This window comes from Athene cunicularia, assembly GCF_003259725.1.
Source record: "Athene cunicularia isolate RWA chromosome 3 unlocalized genomic scaffold, athCun1 chr3_part1, whole genome shotgun sequence".
Classification (NCBI taxonomy): Eukaryota; Metazoa; Chordata; class Aves; order Strigiformes; family Strigidae; genus Athene; species Athene cunicularia.
Genome location: NW_020799097.1, coordinates 112,574,892 through 112,602,462, shown reverse-complemented (window position 1 = coordinate 112,602,462; position 27,571 = coordinate 112,574,892). Strand labels below are relative to the sequence as shown.

General features: G+C 44.1%; 1 protein-coding gene across 2 annotated transcripts in view; it reads right to left on the bottom strand.

Annotated features, from left to right (window-relative positions):
* The window catches only part of SLC24A3 (solute carrier family 24 member 3), a 144,411-nt gene extending 123,211 nt beyond the window's left edge, over window positions 1-21,200 (bottom strand). For both annotated transcript variants that reach the window (XM_026846480.1, XM_026846481.1), the window contains exon 1: window positions 21,068-21,200. The gene's annotated coding sequence lies outside the window, so the exon portion shown is untranslated. The remainder of the gene's footprint in view (window positions 1-21,067) is intronic.
* Between the last annotated feature and the right edge of the window lie 6,371 nt (window positions 21,201-27,571).

Genomic DNA, 27,571 nt, shown 5'->3' with positions numbered 1-27,571 from the left:
GAATACAAGCTTATTATCTATCTTCGAAGAATCAAGCACAAACCCTATTTATTTCAGTTTTCCATACATCTAATCGTTCTCAGCAACATCATTTTAACAGGTCACATATTTCTCAAAGTCTTACAGATAAATTACAAGATGTGTTTCTTCCACTAGTCTTGTGGGAGTAGAAAATTAAGATGGTAAATTAAGTCTGATCTGCTGGCAAATCTCTCACTGAAATTCAGCAACAGACTTTGCTTTAACCCTACCACCCCTCTGTTTGACTCAGTTTCAGGGGGGATTTGCAGCATCTTATTTGCACTGAGTTCGTAGGCAGGATGCCTAGAACTGCACAGTCTCATCTCTCATAAAACAGAAGACTGGGCTTCACCTGGCAGTCCTGGGCCCATGGTTGGACCAGTGCTTCAGCAGTTAGTGGTTGAGCAACCAGCAGTTCGTAATCTGCTGGCTGGGGAGGGCTCTGTGGGACCACAGCCTGCCTTAATAGGGCTGGGAAAAGGAGCAAAAGCAAGGCGAGTCTTTTTCTAGTTGAATTTGCTGCAGGCAAGCCTGCACCTCCACTGGGAATATGTCAAGGATCTGCAAAATCAAAATAGGATGGGAAACATTGAATGACAGCACACTCCCTTAAAAGGCCATCTGATCCTGATTTATACACTCTAAACAGCAGGGAATTTCCTACATGGAAAAATCTGCCAGGAAAATGTCAATCCTGTCTTTATTGGCACCGTCGCTTACTGGGCAAAGCAATTCAATTTGCTCTTCAGAGGAAACAAGACTTACACACTCATACTGTTTGCATGTGTGCTTGGGAACATGGATGCACGCGTGCCTGCACACCAAGGTCTCCTCCAGTAATCCCCGAACACCACCAGTTTCCTTGAAACTTGGCAGAGCAGATTATTAGTTACAACATACACAGCTATGGATTGCTGGGTCCTCTCTCTCCTTCCTCCGTGCTAACCTGTTTATTAATTCTATACTGAAGATAAATATCCCTGAAAGTCTTTCCCAGGAGCCAGTGATTCAATCCAAATGCATCCAGCATGGATGCAGTGAAGGTAGAGCAGGAGATGTGCTGGCTTCTAACAAAAGCTTCACTTGGAATTTTTTTTTTTTTATGAAAAAGAAAAAGGGAACGGGAAAAGACATGTCTAAAGGAGAAACCCGAGTGCAAGCGGAACATAAAATTAATTCAAGCGTAGAGGCTGCACGAACAGCTTGATTTCCCCATTGCCGGCTTCCCCCCAGCACACGAGCAGTGGTGGCTCAGTGGAACTTTCCATCACCCAGTCCAAGTATTTGTCAGCTCCTGCATCCCGATTAGATCTGTAATCCCAGTTACCGGGGAAGGGATGGGGGAAAGGGGGAGGCTTAGCATTGCCCACAGGAGCCTCAGGCTCAGTAGGCATTCGACAATCTCACTTTAAGACACGGTTTATGTGGTGGCACTTACTTGCGCTCCCTTGTCATTTGCCCTCCTGAGATCTCCTTGCTGACCCCTTGCCTACCCCTCAGCTTTGGGCAGGGGGCTACCAGAGTGTTTGCAGACCCTGGCACTGCTGGGGACACAGCCTTCCAGATCTTGCTTCAGTGTGCTAATCACTCAGAGGAGTGGAGACAAACCCAGCCCTTATCACCCCACTTGAACCCGGGAAGATGAGCGCCAAAAGCCTTTCCTGCCTAAGAGGGATTCCTTGAACTGCACACGGGCAGTTTCAAGAGGAGTTCAGTATACCTGTGAAAGAAGCAACAAGAGAGGCTACCTCCCAGCCAGAGGAGACTGGTACTGGGTGTCCATCCATCTGGGCCCAAGTGCCCAGGGTTGAGGCATGCCAAGGTGTGCCAGAAATGACCCTGGCAACACAGCCGACTGGGCACACCCATGTCATACTCATGTCTGCCCAGTTCACCTGAACTACTGTGGGTTAGTTCATTGTCTGGCCTTGAAACCACACTTGTTTCCACCTCTCTTGCACACCTATCTGTCCATCTGGTGATGCCAGCAGTTACCACCACGTTCCTAATGGTTGCTATGGCTACAAGAAAGCTGCTGCATCCCTGCATCCAGCCTCACCGAAGGTCCCTGCAGCAACCAACTGCCCTAGAGAACATCCTCTAGATAAGAGTTCTGCTTGCTGTAAAACCAGCTCTGCTAGCTGATGCCCCCACACAACAAGTCTGTGTTAATTCCTTCCCTTCTCCCCTGTCAGAGATGCCCTCTGTTCAGCAGTGATGCTCTGGCCGTACAGGGCTGCAGATGCCAAAGGCTCACGCAGAGCCCAGAAAGCACTCAAATTCTCAGAGAAAATAAAGCACGAAGAGATATTTCATACAGAGAAACCAGTCACTGACTCCTTATGCTACAAATTACTGGGAGATGCAAGACTACACTAGGGAAGCATCACTCAGTCCAATGGCCCAAGTCCCAGTGATAAAAACATCTTCCTTTTCTTGCCTTTTTCCCCACTGCGCATGGAGCCAGAAGACAGTATCAAATGGATCTGTAGCCTGACCAGCACCCCTCTTCCTATGATAGGGCCTTTCTTCAGATTTGCTGACCCAGCTGTGGCACAAAGATAAGGCCATGTCTTATCACGAACACAGGCGGGGGTCCCCTACGGCACTCCCTGCTTGCAGCCAGATTTTATGGAACAAAAGGTTTAGCTTCTGCTGGCAGCTGCCCCAACAGACCCTAAAACAGCATCCTTCCAAGGGAGCCATCCATGCAATTGGGCGTCAAAGCACAGGGCTCCCAGTGACTGGAGGCGAAGGCTCATTCCTCAACCACCTTGCCAGCTAGCCCAAAGGAAGATGTGAACCATGATGCTGTCGATCCACATTTGAACTGTGACAATGAATAATTAATTGCTGCCTTGTTTTCTACTGTAATTGTATAGCAGTAATTACGCCAGTTTTAACACAAAACAGTTATCGCCTCTTTCCTTTTCTTCTCCCGTCAGTTAAGAGATGGGAAGACAGCATCTCTCGCTCTTGACCAATAGCAGCCTGTCAGGAGATGAAGCTGGTGGGGTGGGTAATTTGGATGCTTCAGAAGGTAATGTCCCTCAGTCAGGGCATGGATAGCTTTCCAAGCTGCAGAAAAACAGAGCCTCACAGTGCTCAGGTCACCTGGAAGTCACAGACATCAGCACAGAAGCTAACTCTCTAGCCAGTTTCTTCCGAGACTATTAATGACTGCTAATTAGAAATGGTCATTCAGACCATCAGCACCTTCCTGTCCATCATCAGAAGCCTGGGTTAACACTGCTTCTGTATTCACCAGGCTGTGGACTCAGGATTGTCTTCGGTCACAAATGTACTGGTCATGACAGCTCATTTTTTTTATTCCATCTTGCTTTTTAGCTATGCATATGTAAGTATACATAAAATCAAGGAAAGAGTATGTTCCAAATCCTTCCCCTGCTCCAGCAGAGATACGCAACCACTGCTGTGAAAATAACCTCTGAAGCTGCTGACAGATCCCTCACCCAGCCTTGTGCCTATGGGTGGGGGCCTCCCTCTGCTCCTGAGACTGCTGGTGGGGACAGAAAGCTGCAGCACCTCCTGGCCGCTAACTCTGGCCACCAGTGCAGTGACAGATCATTCTGCAGGATGTGCACAGGGCAGGAGAAGGCTCAGCCTGACAGAGTTAGCAGCCAGACAGCTCATAAAGCGCTCTGGACTAACAGCTACCCCAGAACTGCTAGTGTTTTTCACAGAAGCACCGGTATCTTGTGGCCTCTAAAAGATATTTGACACTATCCTGAAATTTTAGGATATTTGACAATATCCTAACTTTGGACAAGCAAACAAGCACAGAGAAGCTTTCCATGATGCAAACTGCAACCAATACCACAACAAAACAGGCAACTATGGGATGCATGGACATTTATCTGGTTTGAAAAGTCAGAGTAACCGGTATCCTTTTTTATTATTATTTGGATTTGCCTAGAGTATGCCCTGCTTTTACAGACAATTCTGTATTTGTAATGTTAACTTGTCAAGCATATGAGAAGTGCTGGGCTACTTGAACTTCAGCACTCTTCATGCAAGACTTCAGTGGCAGAAGAGGAAGACTGCTTATCAAGGATCACTGCTACCACCTCTGCTGCAGCCGAGGCTTTGGGGCAGAACAGCAGTGATTTAGGGAACAGAACTTGGCTGCTCACCTTGGCTTTTCCACCAGCCTGAGGCATCAGTCACTTTACCTGTTACCTCCTACCTCAAGCCTCATTCACTCAGGCTGCAAGATAAACACAGAAGATTTATCTGTATGTCTGGTTTTACCACATCTGGCATGAGACTTTGATCCCACCATGAGAGCAAATCTTCCAGAGAGCCTGGACCAAAGTGGGAGCACTCTTCCTTACCACCTGCTCACTCACCAGCTGGTAGGAAGGGAGCCACCGGCCCTAGTGCCCAAGCTTCAAGAAAAAAACCCCAAACCTCATCACTCCACTTCCTAACAGTGACAGCAAGGAAATAATGAAGAACTTGCACATAAGGGTAACCAATATCTAATCTGGAAAATTCTTCATGCAGTCCATGAAAAAAATCCATTTTAATTAAATACTTTTATTTTACCCACTGCTGTGCACTAAATTAAACTGCTTCAGCACTAATATATAAAACCATTATTCTGTGCATGCATAAGTGAGTTTATGCACGTGTCTGTGTATAAAAACTATACAATTAAGCACTGCTTAAAATGCAAATGACAGATGATAAAGACTCCATCCTGACTGTATTAAATCTTGACTTGGGATGCTGTATTAGATACTCAGTTGTTTAAAACTAGTGTAAACTCAATTAAGTCAATGGAGCTAGTAATAATTTACATCAGTGGAAAATCTGGACCTTTGATTTTTAAATACTTACTACTGGCAAGAATTGAAAAACAAGCAACAAAAATCCAGTTTGTAACATGGGGCCAGATGTTATTCTTCTTTTATTACAGTAATAGCTCAAAAATAACAAATTTAAACCAGAAACTCTAATAAAGACTTGTCTTGGGACATATCTTGGAGTTACATCAGCTTCCACCCCTGAAGGCACGGAAATTTAAATTAAGGCTCGAGGCCCTCATTTACACGTTCATGTTCGATCTGCAAAGTACCATAAACACACTAAAATTTAAAGCACGTGCTTATAACCATTTACCTTGACCTTCTTCATTATCAAGCTTACTCCCTATACTCTTCTGGCCGCATGAAAAGACTTTAAAGTAGGATAATATGTATATATTTGTATTGTGGAAGGCTCCTCAGTAGTCTTGAAGTTGCATAAAGGGGTCTTGGTAGGAATGTGGCTCCTGACCCAGTAGGGTGGCCCAGCCCTGGTCCAGCAGCAGTGGGCAGCTTGCTGGTGGGCTTCCTTCAACAGAAACCTGGCTAAGGTGGCTGTGCCTCCCCAGGCAAAGACATCGAGACCATCACGGTGGCCCTTCCCTTCACTGGCAGAGCTGGTCCAGACAGAGGACAACAGCCCCAAGGCCAGTGGTCCCCATGCTCAGTTCCCTCCTGCATTACACCTGGCTTAACAGCCCAGGCACTCTCCAGCGGTCTCTACCTGAGCACAGCCCGCTCCTCAGCTCTGACCCAACTCTCTCCACTGCCTTCTTTCCACATACTGGCATTTCCATCCCCGGTGACATTTTGCAAACAAGTAACCCCACTGACACTACTTCCTGCACTTTGGCTGCAGACACATGTTAAACAAAAGGCCACTCAGCACTGACAAGCCTTTCATCTCACAGCAGCGATGTTTTTCAGGTGTATCTGGCAACGCCCCGGCAGAGTAGGCACCAGCTCCCAGGCTCACACCTCCTTCCGTAAGCACTGCCCTGTCATTCACTAGAGGTTAAATATTAGCAGGTGCTTGAAGCTTGGACTGGCTCTGGGCCAGGTCAGAAAGCTGCAAGTCTCCATATCTCTGCTAGAAGGTTGCTTGGAGTTACGGTGCAGCCCAGCCTCCAAAGCCATCCATTCCCACGCAGCAGTAACACAGGCCCGCTGCCTGCATGGGGAAGAGCCACCACAGAGGTGAGCTCAGAGCATGGCGCAGGAGAAGGGAACTATGCAAACACAAAGCTTCAGCCTGCCATCATAGACCACTGAGGTTTCCTATTCCTGGTTTTAAAATACAAATAAAGACAATGCCTCCCACCCCCAGCAAGCACCTTTCCCAAAACCAGTGGAGTAATTCTCCAATGCAGAACCTCACAAAACCTGAGAATCCTTTAAAACTTTTTATATTTCAGCACATGCCTGCTAAGATGCCCTTTAAAATAGCATAAACTCACCCAAAATCACCTGAGCTAGAGAACCTGCTACAGCTAGGATTGAATTTCTGTTTCCATCCCAGAACTCCCTTTTCAAATGTCTTATAATCATCAAACACCCTTCTCAGAGCTGTCTTTTCCCCCAGCCCTGCTTCACCCTGCTCACTGCCAATTTTCTTGCCTCCTTTGGAGTCTGAGCAAAATACCTCTACCCACTATTTGGGTTAGGAAAGATACTGTCCTCCATGACACTATCTGAACAGGAACAAGTCACTGGAACAAGAAATGTCAAAGCTGGTTCTCTTGTAGGTGTTGCTGGAGCATCTAACCCCATGTATCCTGAGCCAGAATTGAAGGGGTTTAAGTCTTGTACCAATATCATCTGCAAAGAAAGTCAAACTTGAAGATTAACATTCAAGATACATAACCACGTGTAATATTTTTAATGAGAAGGGGAAACACACAGCCTGTCTTAGGGACAGTGGATTTTACAAGGCTTGGAGTCAACAAGCACCAAGATAAATGACTTAATTCTCAAATTCCTTGGTACTGCAAGTCCAAAATTTGTAACAACCAAAAATTTGCAGTAGTCTAGATTTTCCTTTTTTTTTATTAAAACACACACCAATCTGTTACTGGGTTCACTAAAGGCAATACCAGTATGGCCCATATCAATGTGCTCTTCAGTGAAACTAGTTAATTATAAGAAAGGCTGACCTTACTGTTTAAGCCTCAAATCTCAAACTGTCAATTTCTACCCCTGCCTTGATATATGGGCTGGTTTTATAGTACTGCACAACTATGAGTATTCATTTGTTTTGACAAGCATGAAAGTGAAAGCCTGTACACAGGTTTCTGCAAGTCACACATTGTCCCTCACCATTGCAGGGACTGCAAACTGGAGGAGCTGCTGGAAGGCACAGGGGGTAAGCAGACCCCCAAAAGCCTGACCATGAGCTCAATACATCTATGAGATGCCCAAGAGCACTGAACCTCAGTTGCTCACCACTCGGCGCTCTAGGTTCACAACAGATGGAGCAAGAGGCTGGTTACGCACCAAACCCCCACACTGGCAAAGCCCAGAGGCATCACCATGTGCCAGAGCTGCAGATGCTGCTTCCATGTCCCTCTCCTGCTTTAAGAAGAGGGAAACAAAGAAGCATCCCCAAATATCTGTTGTGGTCCCAGAGAAAACCCTCCTTGCTCCCGTTTCGCACGAGGGACCTGGATCTGTCCTACCTACACAAATGAATGCTGAAAACATTTTATCATCAAGGGCTAAACCCTCACTTGATATAAGCCAGCAGAGTTCAGCAGAGCCTGCTGGACTTATATCACCTAAGGATGTGCCCAGAGTGTATCTCTACTGTCCAGATACAGGAAACATAATTTATATTCTTCAGAAGTCCTCCTCCCAAAATCTGTGTTTGTGCTACAGCACAGTCGTGGCTTTCAGACTTCTGCAGCCCTGTGAGAACTTGCATCTGTTCTGAGATCTGAAATGGTTTAAAAAGCCAGCTGTCACTTGCTCTGGGAGAAACCAGCAGCATAATAAAATGTTGCAAGACGTACCTTCACAAAATAGAAGCTTGGTGCAAATAGGATGCTGGGAGAATTATGACATTTTACAAAAATGCAACAATGTATTTTTAAATGCTTAAGTGGACAATTTGCATTTACCATGACAGAAGAGTAATTCAGGTATGTAAAAAAAAAATAAACTATTCTGGTATCTAGCCAATCTAGAACATCTACATCTGGTACACATTTACTTTTATTACAGCTGTAAGCCGTTATTTGTACTTCAGTAATGCCCTGAGGCCATGCTGCATTGAGCAGCTTGCATATGCTAAGTAAGCACCAGTCACTGATTTGATCAGAAAGATGATCCAAAAAGTATCATGAACACAATCACTTGCAATTTACAGACTTTGAATTGGTAATAACTTCTTACCGTGTGCTTTTCATCAGCACAGTCCAACTGTCCCCTACACTGCCCATCAGTATTAGCTATGCCGTCTTGCTGCCAAGGCACAGAGAGGACTCAACCCACACCTCCCAGCAGACCCACGCCAGAGTCAGAAGAGAAAACACCTCTCTAGCACCTCGGTCCACTGCTCCCTTCCACAGTCCCCCTTCTGGCAGTAAGGCTGGGAGCGAGAAGGTTGACCCCATTACACCACGGACCAACATCAACATAAAAGAGAACTGCAGCGGTTCTTCCCAGCTGCCAACACAAAAACCTGTAACAGTCCTACTTTTATGCTTGGCATATGAAAAGTCCAAGTATATTTTCTTCCAAGAGAAAGGAGTAAGTCTGACTTCAATTATTTTTTTTTCCCACTTCCTTCTTAGAAATTCAGGTCTTGGGCTTCACGGAAGACTTCCCAGATTACTAGAGCGATGCACTACAGCAGCCTGGCACCCTCAGGTGTCAGAGAAGTAAAACCCAGTTCAGAAAGATACGATATGATATTTATTCATGTCTGAAGCCCTGATTTGCCTCTTAACACCTTTTAAATGAAAAGATTTGGAAGCCACGTTTCCTCTTTAGTATTTGAAACCTTTCTGCTGCCTCTTCCACAATGCACAATAACCAAAGGAACAACTCAAACTTGCTAGAAGTTCAAGGAAGCAAGTCTCATTGCTCTAGATATAAAAAGCAAACTCCCCCAAACAAACCAACCAGAAGATTTCCAGGCATTTTAAAGTCATTTCAGAGGGGAAAAAATAATCATAAAAAGGAACACTGGGTTCCCCCCTCTCCTTTGCTGTTACTCCAAACATGGCTTCTTGCTGAATAACTGTAGTAACTCATAGATGATGTACTTCTAAAAATATTTTCCCCCTCTTTGTGCTGATGAATTCTGATATTTGCTACCTGCATTTTTTTCCAGAGATAAAGTATGCAGCTCCTTTAGTCATAATGTAACTGAAAGAAGTGTGTTTGTACCCCATGAAGATATGTGTGCAAACACAATCCATCAGATCATCCAAGGAACATTTGGGTTCCATTGCAAAACAGCTGTGTTCCACCTCACATTTTCTTTTTTCTTAAAAGAAAATAAGACTGGAATCCTACAAGCTTATAGCTTGAAGGCTGTATTTTATCCAGACTGATCACTGTCTTTGAAAAGGAAAGAGCTTAAAACAGGTATAAGAGAGACCAGCTTTACATTAGATAAGCACTCTGCCACATCTATTTTTTTATTTGTTTGGCAAGTCTACGTAAACAGCAAAACAAGTTTCAAACTCTTAGCACACTCCAGAGCAGACCGTGACCAGGATACCCACAGGCAGAGCATTTCAGTGTGCAAGACCAGAGGCTTGAGTCCAGGGAAGACCATAAAGGCATTTTTGGTCTCTGACAGAAATGAGAAGAAGGTGCTCCCACAGGCACAGGTCACTTAGGCTCCAGGTCCCTTCAGCAGAGGAAGCAGCTTGACAGCACAGTGCCCTCCTGCCTTTGCTCTTCCATGCAGAATCCCCTACACATGTTGAGTGACATATCTCCTCCAGATTTAGGTGGGCATTCTAGAAACCTCCCTCTGGGGTTGCACAGCCCTCCCCTCCCATCAGGGATGCACCCCAATGCCTGCACTGGCCATGCTCAAGTCACAGGCCTGAAAGGATCTTTAGTAAAACCATGTATGAGGCAAAGCTTTCTGACCATGATTGGTAGCAGAGGTTCAGTATTTCACATGTAGACAATATTTATCACCAGAAAAAGGCTGTCAGATTAGTGATCCCTAGAGAACAAGTTTAATTAAATGGTGACTAGTAGGTTGCAGGTGGGTCATTTCATTACAGTCCAAATGAAGACTAGAACGGAAAAAAGAGATCAGAAGCTGTAGCACTATCTATGCCTGTCTTACATGGTCCATAGTTTTTAGTGAAGTATCTCTCTCTCCTAACCCCCTGCACTGTAATTCAAAAACTAAATAACTAAGCAGCCTACTCTTAACAAAATGCTGTGAAATACAAGAGGTTAAAGTTTGGATTTTGGCAAATCTACTTGTCTGTGGGTGCTTCCATTCACCTGGAGAGACAGGGATGAAAAGGGGAACCAAGGGGCTTAAGCAATAAGGACTGGTCTGCACCAAATAATCTCCTCAAGGTATCAGATGCAGACCTTTCCGGCGTACTGCAACTGTGTGCTCCTACCATTATTACTGCTAAATTCCCCTGGCCAGCAATGCCATGTCCAGTATTCCCTATTTCAGGTTTTGTCACTAAAGCTCATTGGCAATCTAAAGCAAAACACCAACTTGATAAACGGAATACGAGGAAGAACTACCATGCACACTGGGTTGCACTTCTGACTGGCTCTTACATGGTATCCTACTGTGTCTTTGATAGCAGCAGGTGTACAGGTTAAGATCTATTCCTTGTTCCCTACAGATTTATTCCTTTTTTTTTTTTTCTTGTCATCATTTCTCAAGATTATTAACATGCTCCTTGGGTAGCAACAGTCAATTATCCTTTGGCATTCTTCATTCAACGCCCAGCATGACATATAAATCTTCCATAAACACTCTGCAAGGCCCTTTTTGCATAGCTAGTATATGACAATACAGTAATTTCCACCGGAAACAACAATTACAACAGGAACATGCTAATCACAAGGATCACCAATTAAGCAAGTGAGTCCCAGCAGGTGAGATTTTGCAGACTACCAGTGCAAATCTCAACCATGTTGTGATGCAGAAGGCTAGAGGCTGGGGACTCATAAACCAGGAGCCAATGGGACTAATGAGTTTCTTTTCTATTAGAACAAGTAGTGGTTTAATTACAACTGTTTGATACGTCCGCAATGATGTATTCTGCAAAAATAAACAGCAGCTTTCTGATGAGAGCCCTATGGGCTCAAAGGAGTTCACTACCTTTCCTCTGCCTACAAACTGCGGAAGTGATGCTGGTTTGGGGATTTGAGTTTTACTTTGCTGTTTTGCCACTTAGCTCCCCTTCCTTTTCTAATTCTTTTGTTTCATCAATGTAAGAAAACACACTGAGGATAAACTGGGAAATAGCACTGCCACCTCTTGATTTTAACCACAGAGCTTGTATTATTTTTCTCCCTAAAGCTCCTGGAGTCACACACATAATCACATGGGAATACTAGCAAAATTTCAGCAAAAAGAATGCCATTGGTCTCCTGTGTATGTACACAGGGCCCTATTTTCCAGGGAACTGCATGATTTTGGAGATCAGTTCAGAGTTTTTAAGTACCCAGCAAAAAACAATTGTTCTGAGCTTCCCCTCTGCTGTGTGGTTCCAGGTATAGTCCCTGTTGTAAGTATGCAACAGGTCCTGCCTCAGAGCAGCTGATGCTAAGGAATCTGCTCACCTATATGCCAGTGTAACTCAGCAACACTTGGGCTGTTACCCCCTTAGAGGACTTGAAAGTCCTAAAGAAAGTATTTGTGACCACCTCTTATTTAAAGGAGAACCTGCAATACAACAGATCAAGGCCCTGCACAATACAGCCCAGAAATCAAACCCCCACAGTGAGCCCACAGCACAGCCACAACCAAGGCCAATTCCAATACACACTTCACTCTGCTTCAATGCCAGAGCAGCTGAAAGTGTTTATAAATAAAGCAGCAAAACCAAGTCACAAAGCAACTCCAGAGCTAGAAGCTTCACAGTGCCAAATCCCAGCCTGAGGATAATTGTTCTGACACTGCAGCAAACAAGCACCGTATGTCCATGTGTGCAGGGCCAACCCAGACGCAAGTGGCACTGCTGGGCCCCTGCACAGTGAGTGTTACCACTGTGATGATGGAGCACCCAGCCCCTTGCTGCCCGCTGTAGTAGGGAGGACACACGCCAGCTCTCAGCCCATCCATGGGCACCACACTGGCACAGCCTACGAGAACACCGGGCTTCCCAAGGCTCCTGAGAGCAGCTCTCCCACCACCATCTCATGGCTGGGGTCCTCCACATGACAGAGAGTATTATTGAGAAAGACACCTTCTCTCTTCTGAAGCGTGAAAGAGATGCTGTATTTTCCACTCCATTGGTCAGATCTTGCAATGGTGAACGGCTCCTCCCTGTTAAAAACATTTATTGGCATAACGTATCGCTGCTAGGGTCAGGGGGCTGCTGGTCCCTGGAAGTTCCCCCCATTGCCACTCATATGGTGGCATTATTGACAGTATAACTGTCACCAGGAAGATTTAATGTTTTCCAAGTCAGGCAAGCAAATTCTCATGCTAGTTCTCTGCAAGACCAAAAAAAAAAAAAACCAACCAAAAAGCCAAAAATCTAACTCCACCGAGAGAAGAGAAAGATATTATTCAAAAGTTTGCAGAAAATTTCTGGAGCCCAAGAAGTGATTCCAAGAACCAGGTAAGTGGAAAATACCCTCCAAAAAACAGCTGCATGAATAAACAAGCAGCAAAATACTTTCCACCATCTGCAAGTTGTCTTTAAGTATCCCTTGCAGCTTTTTACAACTTTAATAGGTCAGCTTCTCTGACACAGGCTAACAAGAAAATCTGTGATCAAAACCAAATTGTGGTCTCCCCATGTGTCCAACAAGGCTTATCCCATCTGAAACACTGTACATGTCTGCTGACCCAGTTTTACCTGAATCTGAACTTGGCTCCAGAAACACACTCCAGTTGCCAAAAAGAACCCCAAACTAACATCTCCACCAAATGATAATGATAGGTGAGCTGGGTGTACTCATTTTCAGATCAACACTGTAACAGCCTGCACTTAATGCATTTGTGTGCTGGCCACGGCAAACACATGTGAAAAGGAAAGTCATTTGCAGTATTTCTAGCAAACGAATCAGGCAAGCTCAGCAAGGAAGAACTCTTCCAAACTCAGTGGTTGCCTCACAGTTTTCCCTCAGCCAGAGACACAGGCTGTAGGGGCACGCAGCCCAGTCAAAAATGATGTTTAGTTAAAAAGCAGGTGTCAGACATGGAGCTTTGCCAGCGTTGTTTGTTTCTTCAAGCCTCAGCTCCTAAAGCCAGGTGACAGCATCACAACTCAGCTCTCCTTCCCATCTCTCCTTTCTGACTACAGGAAAAGATAACCCAATTCCATGCCAGCACACAAACCTTGAAGAAATAAGCATGTTTTTTATTTTCATCTCTGAGGTTTTAACCCCAAAACCACAGTTTTTTAATGCTTTAGGTTTGGAGCTGATGGAGCCTTTCTGTGCTGCTCACCATGAAGAGCAACACAGAAGCTTTCCAAGGTGACAGCGCACCACTTGCAACCCTGAAGGGAGAGGCACTCAGAAGATCTCGCCATGTACGGGAAGAATAGAGGCACATGAAAGATCTCGAGATGTACGGAAAGAATGGGGAACTAAAGATCTTGTGATGTACAGAACGGCGTATATAAAGCAATTGCGCAGTTAATGAATTAAGCAAATAGCAACCACCATACTGGCGTTTGTGCTTTTTTTCCCACGAAGGTTTTAACCTCCTGCAAGGGTTAGCTGTGATCTGAACGCCACATTTCTGTGACTTGGTAGGTAGAAAAAGACAGCTAATACCTTACCACAACACAAGCCCCTGCCCCCAAAGCACAAGACCTGACGGTATGCACCCTTACTATGGAAGAAAACACTGCTGTGGGGAGACTTTTGTTTTAGCACTGCAGATCTCAAGCCCCAGGAACAGGACTCCCATATCAAGGTAGGACAAATGACTACCCTTGTTCACAAAGCGCCAAGTAGGAAAAATAAAAGTGAGTAAAAATACACTGGAGTTTCTGAAACTGGAATTCCTTGGATCATTGCAATATTGGGCACCATGGCCACGTCTTCATGCAGAGCATACATGGGTGGCATCAGCTGCAACGGAGCATCTGTGGCACAGAGCAGCCCCAGCTCCCAGTACCTGCTCGTGCCTGACCCTTACCAGAGCGTAAGCAATCTGCTCCCATCAGCCAGGAGAGGCTGGTGCCTGGTGATACTCCTCTTCCCTCTCAACCTTCACTCAGGAGGAATCACACTCCTGACTTCTATCAAGTCGTCTCTTTTTGTGGGGGAGGGTGGAAGACAGCAATCAACAGACAGAAGCAGAGTGTGGGAGCAGAAGTTCGAGCAAATTTCTGTCAAATTCGCAAAACTGTTATGGCTGAGGGAGGGAAGAATGTCTTTTTTACATTCCTCAAAGACATTCTGTTACTAAACTTAAAGCAATTTATTTTTCTAATATTTCTACAAGTGGAAGCAAGGTTTTGCAACTTGCTAGGCGGAAACAAATTTTCACTTTTCCTTTTGCTAGGAAAAAATTAATTTTGCTTAAGGGAAAGTGATTTTTTTTTTTTTTGCTTTTTTAAAACTGCATTTTGGTTCAGACAGGAGGAAAAAAAAAAAAGGAAAATACCACTCTTCACATAGCATATTATATATCTGCTTGTGGAGAAGGCTTTTCTGAACTCAGCAGCAGTGGAGCAAAAGCAGTCTTGTTCACTCTGCCGGCAGCTACTTCCAGCAGGAATTTGTTTACCTATGTCTTCCCATTTCCCATCCACAAGACCACCCTATTAAAGCAAAACCCAGGCTTGCCTCTTACAGAGGCAACAAGCAAAGCAGAAAGATGCTCAGAAAGGAAAGAGTCCAAGGCTGGCACTGTATCTCCAGCTACAAAGGCCAAGAGTCAAGAAGTCCATGTTACCTAGGGACATAAGAGAATCATCATCACCCTCCATGCCCAAATATCAAGGCTCCACTAAAATGATGAGGACATCTTAGTCACATTTAATTTCTGTGTCTTGTCCAGCTTTGGGCGTCAGTCCCACAACACAGACATGCATATTCCCAAGTGCTGATGGACAATGCTCTTGCACATGTACAAACATGAGCTGAAATCTCAGGACAACTCCACTCACTCAAATACTTCAATGCTTTAACACACCTTGTTTCTAACACACAAGCCCATCTTAGACTGTGCTAGAGTTTTGAAATCTGCTAGACACTTCTGAGATCTCCTGTGTGGTTTTATCTACTCAATTCTGACAGTCCACCAAAATATGACAATACACAACCCAGAGAAAACCAAGGAACATTAGCAGCCATAATTTCATCCTACTGCAATGAGTTTTACAGCTGCATAAATGCACTAACTTCTCCAGCATTCCCATCCCTATTCTACTGAAAGGCTAAAGGTCCCCTAGTCAGGGACTCTTCTGCTACAGTTCCTGTTATAGTTCTTCAATAGCACTAGCAATGTGTTTGTTTATAGGTAAAGACACAGGTCCCGTGCACTGTGTGTATTCTCTGGATGTCATTCTGGGTATGACAACCCAGAACAACTCTGACCACCTAAAGCTGAGCACATGCACAAGTCTTTGCACATGTGAGGGTCAGAGGGTTTCCTTTTTGGCACAGAGACAGCTACTACTGTTTTGGATAAAAACTGCCTGCTCAGGCCGTTATTCAGCACATCCACACCCCAGGCTGAGTTCAAGGAAAGACGACTGCACTGCTCGGATTTATCACAGAGGAAACACCACTTTGGCAATGATCTATCAACCAGGAGAGCACTTTAACACTCACGCCAGCCTGCCTGCACAGTCACTAAAGCATGAGTGTGAGACTCCTCTCCCACAGCAAGAGGAAAAGGTACAACAGAAGACCATGTTTTCTTCTCCTTCTGCCTCAGACCACGTCACACACCAAGAAGAGCTCAGCCACCAAGCCGTTCACCAAGAAACCCACGGTGGTCGCTGTTACGTCACTGCCTGGGCACACAACACAGAGGGAGCAAACATTTAACAGGAAAGAGATCAGAAAGCACAAATCCACATGAGGTGGTTTGGGTTTTGTGGGTTAAGGTTTGTGGCTAAACGTAAAACGGGCTCTGAAGAAACGGTACCAAGCATAAGCAAGCAGTCTGGATGAGTACCTACTTCATAGCCATGACCTACAAATGACATTGTCATAATCTATGACTCAATGGAGAAATATGGATAAAAGAGAAAGGTGCTTTTGAAATAAAAGGAGGAAATGTAAGAAATAATTGCATAAAAACTTCTTTGGCTGTTTAACACTTTTGTGCCCAAGGGTCTAAATGAATATATCAACATCTTTTGGTTTCTGCAGTAATCATGTATTTCCTGTTATTACTGATAATGACTTTAAAACAGCACACTTAAGTAGGGCTGTTATTTTATCTGCAGCCTTTTCGAGGCAGGAGTGGCAACCAGGCACGTGGGAAGTGGTAACACCAGGGGAGGAACACGATGACAGCTCATCAGCGGAAACATATGTCAGCTTAGTGAGGAGCTAATGAGGGGTGGCACTGGGACCTCAGCATGCCACAACCAAGCAACTTCTAACATAAATTTCTAGACGCATTACATCCCATCCTGACGCAGCCTATGAACTTCTTACCTTCATAGCAGCTGATAAACCCAGCCTGAACTTACAGCAACTTTCTCTGAATTTACAGCAAGTTTACCTGGATTTCTCTAATGCAATCCTAGCTCCGAATTTGGTTAGCACATGGACTTGACCAAAATCTCAACATTGTATCAGCTGAATCCATTTCGTTGGCTTCCAGTGGGCAAGTCATTATTTCTAAACAGGACTAGGTGATTAAACAATACTTTGCCTGAGGTTAACATGAATATTTCTCACTCTTTCCTCATCATCTTTTGTATTAGCTAAAACTGTCTGCCAAACCTAGCCCAAAGTCACAAGTGTTTTAGTTAAACAATATGACTTTTCTTGTGACTGAACTCTGCCCAATTTTTTGTCTATCTCTAATTCCACACACCTTTAGATGGATACTGCAAGGACAAGAGGACAGTAGGAGAGGCCAGAAGAACATCTGCTGCATGACAGCAGAGTCAGATACTACCTTGAAGGGGCACGGGCTAAACAGGTAAGATTACAGGACTGGAATATAAGGGAACAGGAGACAAGAGACCAGAGGCTCTTAAAAAAGGAAGTAGGCTGCTGTGCTGTTCTGCCTCCACAAGCACTCAATGCAATCAAATACAGCAACAGGATCAGGGCAGAGCGAATGATGAATATTTCTCAGCTTCCTTATGTTAGCAGGACTCAGAGCAATAAGGCTTAAATTGCTGGCAGGTACTTGGATCCCACTGCAACAAGTAGCTAGAAGAATCTAGTAGACTTGCAAAGATAGGGTCGTTTTGAAGCTAGCATTTCACCTCATCTATTTGCCATGCCTTGCTACTTTCCCTGCCTTTTTCTGGAGCACAGTTTTTTCACCCACATCATCCGTAACTGAGCACCAGCTTGCAACTGCTTCTAGAACCAGTCACTCACAGGGCTGGACCAAATCATACACACAACACCTAACCAACTGTGTCGGCACTGAGAGGGCAAGGGAGCTTGCAGAAAGGTTACCCTGTCATCAATGTATCAGCTAAATTCAACTAGTTTTTGAAAGAAAACGGCCCCCTCTTATTTGCTATCCTGATACAGAAGCAGCCATTTGCCAGACTGATTTTTGCAAGATTTATTCCCAGTTGCTGTCCTGTGGGGCTCAAAAAAATCCCCAGGGGTTCACTGAATCAGGACTACAGAAGGACCAGTGCAAAAAGGCCACACTATCACTCCAATTCAAACAGCTTCAGAGTGAAAAATTACAAAAGGACCAAAAAAAAAAAATTTACAAAAAAAGGTCTTTAGGCTGGATTCTGCCCATTTCACCCCTTTAATATTTCTACAATGTATGTTTCAAAGGAAAAGTCAGAAAAAAAATCCAACTACTTGGAGCAGTTTTGATGATAAAATGCTACTGGATAAACCATTAGAAAATAAAAATAGCAGTTCACAAATGTCATGCCAGGCTTTCAAATGAGCCTGAAAATACACGTGCAGTTAAAGAAAAAAGATCTTTCCTTTTTCATGTAAAAATGTGCTTACTGCCAACAGACTACAAAAGCCAAATGTTGCAAAAACCCACAAATCACTTAAAAATGAGGCATTTTATTTCCCTCCCCCAACAGATGAGGTGAAACTGCTTTTCTAAACACTCACTTCTGCTGTAGATGTTTATACAACTTAATTTTGGAAGTAAGCAGAAAAAAAAAAAAGTCCTTTCAGGCATTATTTTCCTACCAATACTCGCCAAAGGGAAGGTGAAGCACCTGAAGGTCAAATGCACATAAGTGCATGTCCCGTGGGGATGCTAAGGAGGTTTAAGTTTTGATTCCCAAGTAACAGATGCCTGAGAGCTCGGTTAAGTATCACAAGTGAATTATGCTTAGCAACATCACAATTTTAGCCAAATTACCTCAATTTACTTGAGCAGCACTGTTAAGACAGACACACTTGGTGAACTCCAGGCTTCTTGACTCCTGAACTAGTGCAGGTCTCTATTGTTGCTTCAGAGCTAGACACCATTTGGGGGCCTGATCCAGCACTAACACAGCCAGTGGAAGGAGAACTGTACTGCCATGAAAGCACATTGAATCAAACCTTTGATCAGCTTTAACAACAACAATTACTAGTGTCAGAGCTGTACATTAATTTGAAAAGTCCTATTCCTATCTATATTTTTAAACATGAAAGCTGCTGTTAGGAACTGCGCTGAAGGTCTCCTCACCCTAACCTGCTGGACTGATGGCTAAGCTTGCACTAGACTAGAATGACCTCAGCAGCCCAACTCCATCATCAGGCCCCATTTCAATCTCACGAATGGCTGTTTCACTCTTAGCATGAGGAAAGAGAGCAGCAGGATGAAGCTGTATGAACTCATGACTGGTGGCCCATTTTGTGCTGGATTCAGAAACCTGGTGTCATTCTTAGTTGCAGTGAAAATGGAAAATTCTGAAATTCTTCCCAAAGTACAACTAACAACACTTTGCTCTCTCATGTTGCATCATCATATACAGCACAAAAATAATTCAGAACAAGTCAACCTATCAATGATATTTACAGCATCACTTCTACCAGGTCTTTTACTCAATTTGCTGAAAAGCAGAACTGAAGTATTCTGCACATGGCCTACAGTCTACTGAAGTCAACAGATAACTTTCACAGACACTTCAATAGAGTCCTGCTCCTGTTCAAACATTTCTGACTGCAGTCCAGACTAGCATTAATGATTTACATTTACACTATGATAGTAGTGCTAATGAAATCCACAAAAACAAACATGGGACCTGAACTGTTACTTCTACTTTCTTTTCTACCATACTTTTAATCAGTTTGCTATTACAGAATGTATTCTGTTGTAACATCATGGATAATTCAGAGAAAATACAGTAATCCATGTAGGTATTTCTACCTTCTCTCTTCTGAACACTACACAATGTACTCAGAAACCATTGTTTTATCTTCAGGAAAAGAGGGAGAAAAAACACCCACCACAAATAAAATCCCATACATTTCCTATAGGCCACTTTATCTGATGAAGGCAGCAGAAATAGCTGAGAATGGTGAGATAGCAGGTGCTGATGTACCAACAGTGGCGGGGGAAAGATTACTACAGATTCTGATGCAAGGCTGTAAGACTGAATCTGCACTACATGGGAGATATGCAAACGGGGAAAATATTGAATAAGAAGAATTTTTGTACTAGTTTTTGCTGTTAGAAAAAGACTGTAATCATCCATCAGTTCAGAAATGTTATTAAGGATTACAGTGGAGGAAAAATTATAGGCTGAGAAGTGCAGCAAGAACTTTATTTGTTAGAATTTCTCTTGAGACATGTAACCTTTGTAAGTCCTGAAGAATGGAGAAACACCTTTCCCTTCCCCTCCCTGAACTCTGAGGAAACGACATCCAACTTCTGTTGTGAAAGAAAAAAAAAAAATAAAGGACTGAACAGCTTATAAAGCTTTCTCTTTTAATCATAACATATTATGATTTCTATCTAGGTAGAAATAATAACAATGCAATAGACTGGATGCAAATAGAAGATGCCCCATCTTGTTCTTTTCTTCTATGGTCCATGGAAAGCTTTTTTCTACAGGGTTGCAAGTGGTTTGTCCTTTTAACTATGGGTCAGAAAACTGTCCCTTTACAGAGAAGGGGGCTCTTTGAGAAGTACAAGGAATTGACAAACAGCTCATCTCCTGCAGCTCAATACCCCCCCTTACCCAATCTGCCTTAATCCTGGCTGGAGGTGGATCCCTGAGGAAGTAGGACACATGAAGCATATGAACACAGACAACGTGTTTGTGCTCACCTCCCCCAAAAGCTTCTGAATATGTCAACCGACTTCAACAAAATGTAACAGAGCAGCAGAGTTTCAATGACACTGAGTTCCTATGAGTTTCATAAAAAGAGGAGTCAAGGAGATGAGGACCACCCTGTTAAGGTCCCTACCCGAGGAAAAAGCTACATTATGAACCAAGCCCTATTTCGCATCAGCAGATCAAGCCAACCTCAAGTCACAGAAGACTAGGTTTCTTTGGGCCCACTGCTGGCAGAAGTACTTTACTAAATATATGACCACCTGGTTTCTCAGTTAATAATCCTACTAGCACACATCAGCGCTACATACAGCCCAACACTAGAACCACACGTGATGTTTATGTAAGAACCACAGAAGACATACTTCTTATGATCTCAGCACTTAGCTATTAGTATGTATCAAACATTGTGTTGTACTCCCGTTGACAGCAGGCCCTCCTCTGAATGCTATTTGCTGAGGGAGTTTGCAACAGCCATATGCTGCATACATACAAGGAAAACAACAAGCGTGTTTATTGACTTAAAAATTAGTAAGTGCACGAGTTTTGGGGCGTAAAGGTGATACCAATACAGATACCTGGAGGTAAGAAAGCCAACTGTAAGACTGAGAAGCCAGAAGCACCTTTCATTCCTACCTGGTTCAGTGCAATTTCTGACGTATGGCTGCCCCCCATCCTCTGGGATGTCAGTCACATTCTCCTCATTCGCTTGCAGTAGCTGTCTCCCGTTCCATTTGTCATTACTTTCCACAGAATAGCTCAGGGCATCATAACCTAAAGGAAAAGAGCAGTAGATACGTGAGACTGCACAGGAAAGGCAACTCCTGATTCTATTTCTGAATGCTTGAAGCAGCCATAACGACCTGCACTTTAAACCCAGTGTCCCTTGGGTTGAAAACAGCAGTGTTTCTAATCCCACTGGAAAGGAACACTGCCATTAGCTCCACATCCCAATTAGTCAGGAGTCAGGTTCATTCCTCCACAACTTTGAAGGTTCATACCAGAAGAGTATCTACGGTTTCACAAGAAGTTGGAAGATTCAATCAGATAAAATACCATCCACTGTTTTGGTTAAAAAAACCCCAAACCCAAACAACACCACATGAGTGATCACACACAACAAAAATAAAGCCCCTCAACTTATTACTTCTGTAGACATTTCATTGCTGCTAAGTACCAGCAGAACTCTGCTGAATTTTGCACATGCTTATACAACGTTTAAGCCATTTCTGTTTAGGATTACAATCCTCTTTGCTGCTGAATTAGGCCTCAGAAATACAGTGTTTGACACAAATGTCAGGTAGGCTTCTTTGTGAACCAAAACCCCACTATGCAGGTGTAAGGAAAGCTCTGCTCCAACTGAGTGTAAGGTTTCTCAGGACTGCAAAGGCAGAGCTCGGCAATCTGCACTGTGTCAGCAAATGGCAGTTGGGAGGCTGCATCCCAGGGGGGACTGAAGCATAGGAGCAATTGCCATTTTCAAATTACGTTTTGTAATAAAAGCCTGAAGGGTCATTTTCAAAGCGGTCAATAGGGATCCATTTCAATATCTGGATCCTTTTCAGTATCTTGCGCCCAAGTCCAATACCATAGGTGGAAAGATTCCTGAATGCGGTCACTGCAGGTCAGGCAGCAGCAATTCAATGCATTAGAAAGCATTCATTTATAAACACAAAATCTACAGGTTCCTTCAGGTTCTGCTCACAGAGTACAAAGCAACTGATGGAACCATCTTTATAAGAGTATAGCTGTATTCATTCTCAAAATCTTTCTCATAAGCACAACCGCACTGTTATTCCCACCCAACACAACCTAACCAAAGCCAGAGCATGCCTCTGAGTTGCTTGCTCTATACTTCCAGTCATTAGGAAACATCTGTAAACATCAGGGACACGTACCTTATACAGAACTGAAAAAAGGGGATAAACCAGGAGCCTGAGCGTACTCCTTACTACACTGTCTTCCTAACAAGAAGGTGTACACATTTACTGACGTTTTTCCAACACCAGCTACATTAATTTTGCTCACCAGTTTCTTTGCCAGCAAAACCCAGACCTGACTGCAAAATAGCTGTACACTATCACACAAAGTTTCAGTGCTACACCTGATTGCTGTTGAGAATACCAAGAAAAACCCTAAAACTCTATTCCTTGGCCATCAACCCAGTGAAATAAGAATCACCACCTGGAAGGCAAGAAAGTAACGAAGAGTAATAAAATGAGGAGACTGAAACGGCACATCTTTGACTCAAGCAAAGGATGGCAGTAGCCAGCACCAGAACTTTGCCAGTGAGAAGCCAGAAGGAACTGAAAAGTGAATACTGAGAAGCGAGTGCAGGCAGTAAGAGCTGGGCACACTGCACAGCTGACTCACAGGGTACCAAAACCAGTTTGTATGCAATAAACATGAAGACGCATTACACCAACCCCCCAGCTCCCATCAGCAGCACAGTACATCAAACTGCAATTGTTCTATAGCTGCTTCATGCACCAGGCACACGGACTGGTTTCAGCTGCACACTCGCAAGGCACGGGGTGGTTCCAGGTACAAGTGTGCAGCAAGTAAGCCTACAAAAAGGTAACACATTACTTTGTCTTATTATTTCTGACTCTCTCCTTGCTTTACTCCCCCCTTTGGCTTTGCCTTGGTGCTGCTAAGTGAAACGCTATTTTAGCAATGTCAACGAAAACAGCTGGCAGATTTCCATTATATTCTTGGCACAAGGCTCATCAGCCTTGGACATGCCATGTCTGCCTAATTAGCTGAAAGCACGTGCTCACGTCCTATGTAGTTTTAGATTCAAGGAAGGAAGAAAACTTTTTTTTAAGCTGCCAAGGCATCCACACCAAATCAGCTATCTTGCAACTGAGACCTTGGGCCTATCCAGTAACAAACAGCATTTGAGAGAGATTATCACCTACCCACACATCATCTTTCCACCAGGCAGAACACAGGCCCTCTCACAAGGACTCTACTATTCAAGTTACTCCCCAAGCACATATCCCTGATACTGTCCATAGCCTCACACTATGGCAGGGTCTGGCTGTCCTGCCCACTGGGAAGAACATGCAGTTTTCTATCAAACATCTAGGGTGTTTTGAGCACAAGGTTAATGACAGGCTTTACTCCACAAAGGGAATTCACTGCACCAGGGGTCTGTGCAGAGGCTGGAGTCTGCACCCAACGCTTGAGGCTTCAAACCACTTTTAAATACGAACTATTCCCAGTTTTGTTTAGCACTCTGGAGACAGACCACAAGCAAAGACCAGTGGAACAGAGATTCAGATCTTGGGGAAATGTCTCAGAAGATGCTTAAGAATAAAGGAAATGGTTCTCTGCAGGTCCCAACTCTTTTGTTAGGTTTTCTGACTCATTACATTTAGAGAGTGGCCAACCTGAGGCTCCTCTGTCTTGCTCAGATCATAGGTTGCTCAGGGCGGCTCCCATGTCATGCTACCAGCAGGGAGGCAATGCTTGGGAAAGGGCTGCCTGGAAATACGCATCTCAGGCCCAGAGCAGTGACTGGGACCGACATCCCCAAGACACACAGGAGTTGGCTTGTGTGCACGTCTGGGGAAAGAACCCCAGCTGCATGAGCAGCCTTAAGCATCCCTGCTTTCTAAGCAAAACAGTGTTTAACGTCGTAAACTAAGTATGATCTGAAGCCTTAGGTACTTTGTATTTGCTATGCTTTACAAACTTCAGAGAATGCTGTTTGATTAATCTGCGAGCACCAGTAAAATCTTAAACTGTGAGTTAAACACGCACAAACACCACTGATAGAAGCAGACTGTGTTTCTCAGGAGCACATGCAATAATCCAACATGAGGCATAATAACATCTCGCATAATAATAAACATACTCTGGTAATCTGAGCTAAGCAGTTTCAGTTCCACATACAAGCTGTTTTCAAAGCAGAGGCACACTTCTCCAAGCGGTTGATGCTTCACTGTGTGTCGCTGCATGGAAGAAAGGCACAAGAGAAAACCCACAAGGACTGGAACGGCCCAGAAGTTCCTACAGAAACCTCTCCTGCTCTCTCCACACCCATAACGCCTTTCTCTCTCTTTTAAAGCGAGGGGTAGAGAAGAAGAAAGTCATTTGAGGTGACTTTGGAAAGGGAAGAGCTTAATTTGGCAATAAAAGTGTTTATAAAGGCTACATTCAGCATTCACACAAATCAGCGTAAATAGCAGCAGAACTGGTCCATGGCTGAACTCAATGGGATGGCTGTGACTTACACAGTAAAAGCTCTCTGGTATCTCCAGGTCTAAGTGGGGTCAGCTATCTCACTGCAGGACTTGTAACCCACTGACACCAAAATCTACCTTGGGTATCTCCACTGTAAATCAATTTGGCTCAACAGAGCAATAGAAAATACAAGTTAGATATGAAAGGAGATGCTTTTTCAAAGTTTTGACCTTCCAAGGATTTCCCTGTGAAAATAGGGACACATCAAGATTTTCATCTTCCTAACAAGGGCATTTCAGGATAATTAATCAGGGCTCACATATCCCTGCTTGCCGGCACTGGCCTCCCTGCAGCATGGCCAGAGGCAGCTCAACACCTACCCTATGAGCACAGGCCATGCTCCCGTCAGCCCCTGCAGAAAACAACTCAAACCTGGATTCATGTTTTGGCAGATTCAGTGGAAGAGGAACCGACTGTCAGCTGCAGTTTAACCCTTCACACGTGGCTGCCTATAAAATAGGGTCCTTGTGCATTCCGCTGGATGCAGGGGCATCACTGTTTTGGCCTGGCAGCATCTCTTCCTGCTTTAGGTGCTAGGACAAGGCAGAACCACCACTACCAAGAAGTGCTCCATTACCAGGGACATCACCTTGGCCATAGCATCCCACTGTGACAGGGCTGCGTGAACAGCATGCCACCATCACCACAGCCAGGTGGCCAGACCCACTCTGGCCTCCTTGGCCCCTTCCTGTCCACACTGGCCAGGTCCCTCCTTGGGTTGTCACAACACCAGCAGGAGGAGCACTAGCACCTTGGGCTCACTCGTGGGAAAGGCACAAGCATGTTCTGATCTGTAAGTATTGCACAATCACATCCTCAGGACAGTTGCAAAAAGGCAGATGCAACAATCGCAAATTCTCTTCTGAGAACAAATCTTTTACAACATGTGCTTCTGCCTTCTCATTTCAGACGGTATCTTACAACGCTTTAGTCACCTGTTCTAAGGCAAAACTGACACTGACTGGAAGTTTCACATCAGCTGCCAACGGCTGTGGGGCCTGGGCCCTTATGTCACCAAACAAGGGCCCCATCCTTTGATTTCAACATACAATCACAGCCAGCCAAACGTAGAACAAAATCTGATATTCTGCAGAGGAGCTGTGAGAACAGCAAGGAATAACCAAAACTTATTTCTAAGGAAAAGTAGGAAAGATTATAAAAAGAAAGCTAACAGTTTTCTTTTTGAAAATGCAGTTGGATGATTTTTAATGGGAAATATGTCAAAAACATTTCCTTAATTTTCTCAGCAGAGGTAAAGACATCTTGCATTAGCTACACAGTAAATTTGTTCAGACCAGTATATAGATTAGATGTTTTTCTTATTAATGCTTTAGCTGCTGGCTTTAAAATAAAATAATACTGTGACATCTTTAAAAACTTTGTTACCACAGCATGTTTCAAAGTGGGTGAATTATTGTTTTAAGCACTGAATGTCACCACAAGGTATTTTCCACAACTCCAATTACCCAGCGCCAGTTTTACATTACAGACTCAGAAACCAGGTTCTGAAGAGCTTTATTTGTGCTTCCTCCCAGAGATATTCCCATGGTCATTTTCCCCTGTCTCTGTGCCTGTAATGCATTTCACAATACAAATAAGACAACACAGACAGCACATTTCCACTAGCAGTGTCTTTTTAAGTAAGACAGTGAGCACATTAGTGTGTGTTTGCTGGGAGCTCCCACCCCTGCCAAGTTGGGGTGGTAGTCTGATGAGAACAGGCTCTCTATCAAGGTTGCTGATCTGTTCTACTTATGATCATGAAAATGAAACAGAATGGAAAGAAGAACTGATCAAAATGTTCAGAACTTCTGAAAACACTCTGTGTGTGACCCAGATCTCCACGTGAGAACTCAGGAGCTCCTTACACTATTCCAGATGGCTCTGGCTGGAGTTTCTCTGGTGGAGTTATCAGAAGACACAGCTAAACAAATCCTATCTGCACTTTTCAACATGAAGAACACTACTTTATAATGCCATAAAACATCCCGATGTTCCCCAGTTGCACACTCATCTCAGAGAAGTGTATTTACTTTCAGCATCAAGACACAGGAACCCCAGTGAGCCAGAAACACAGCAGAACCTCCGAGCGGACATCCAGTTTCTAGTAGGGCCAAAGCAACCCGATGCGGAGCTCAGGGGGACCTTCGCACAGCTAGCCAACACACCTCAGACAACTGAAGGAGACAAGAGCACCCAAACTCACCTCTGAAAGGTGAGATACAGGTTAGTGGAGACAATGGTTTTACACTGATGTCAAGTTACCTGTCTTGCATTCAGCCCCAAGGCTCCCCAGCAAAGACTATTTCCACACAGGCTTACTTAACACACACACATAGATGAAGAAAACTCTCTTAAATCTTTTTATTGTGACAAAAATGAGTGCAAATTCCCCCTTTGTTAGGACTGTTCATTATTTCTGGCCCAGTAGCACTGAGTGGCTCTAGACGAGAGAGGACACCACTCTGCATGGCACCATATGCAAGCAGCCCCTGACCTACACATTGCACTAAGTGCACAACTAGCAAAGACGGTGAGCTCATACTAAGCATGAGGCCAAGTGTTTAATGCATACATACAGCCTCTCGTCTAAGTGTATGCCACTGCAGGAGGGAGAGAGACTTTTTATTGAGATCAGAAGGCATGAAGTGACCAGGTCATTTCATCCAAGACTCCAAAAACATCTGTTACTTTCTAATTAGTGGAAAACAACAAAGAAAAAGTCAAGAGTAAGGTGACTGAATAAATCAGGGTCTTGAGGTTTGCTAGGGAAAGGTCATGGAAAGCTCTCCCAGATCAGGCTGGTATACGGCAGTAACTGCGCAAGTGTATCACAGCTCTTCTCATCCAAGATGGGGTTAAGTCAGAGGACAAGACAACTTCAGATTA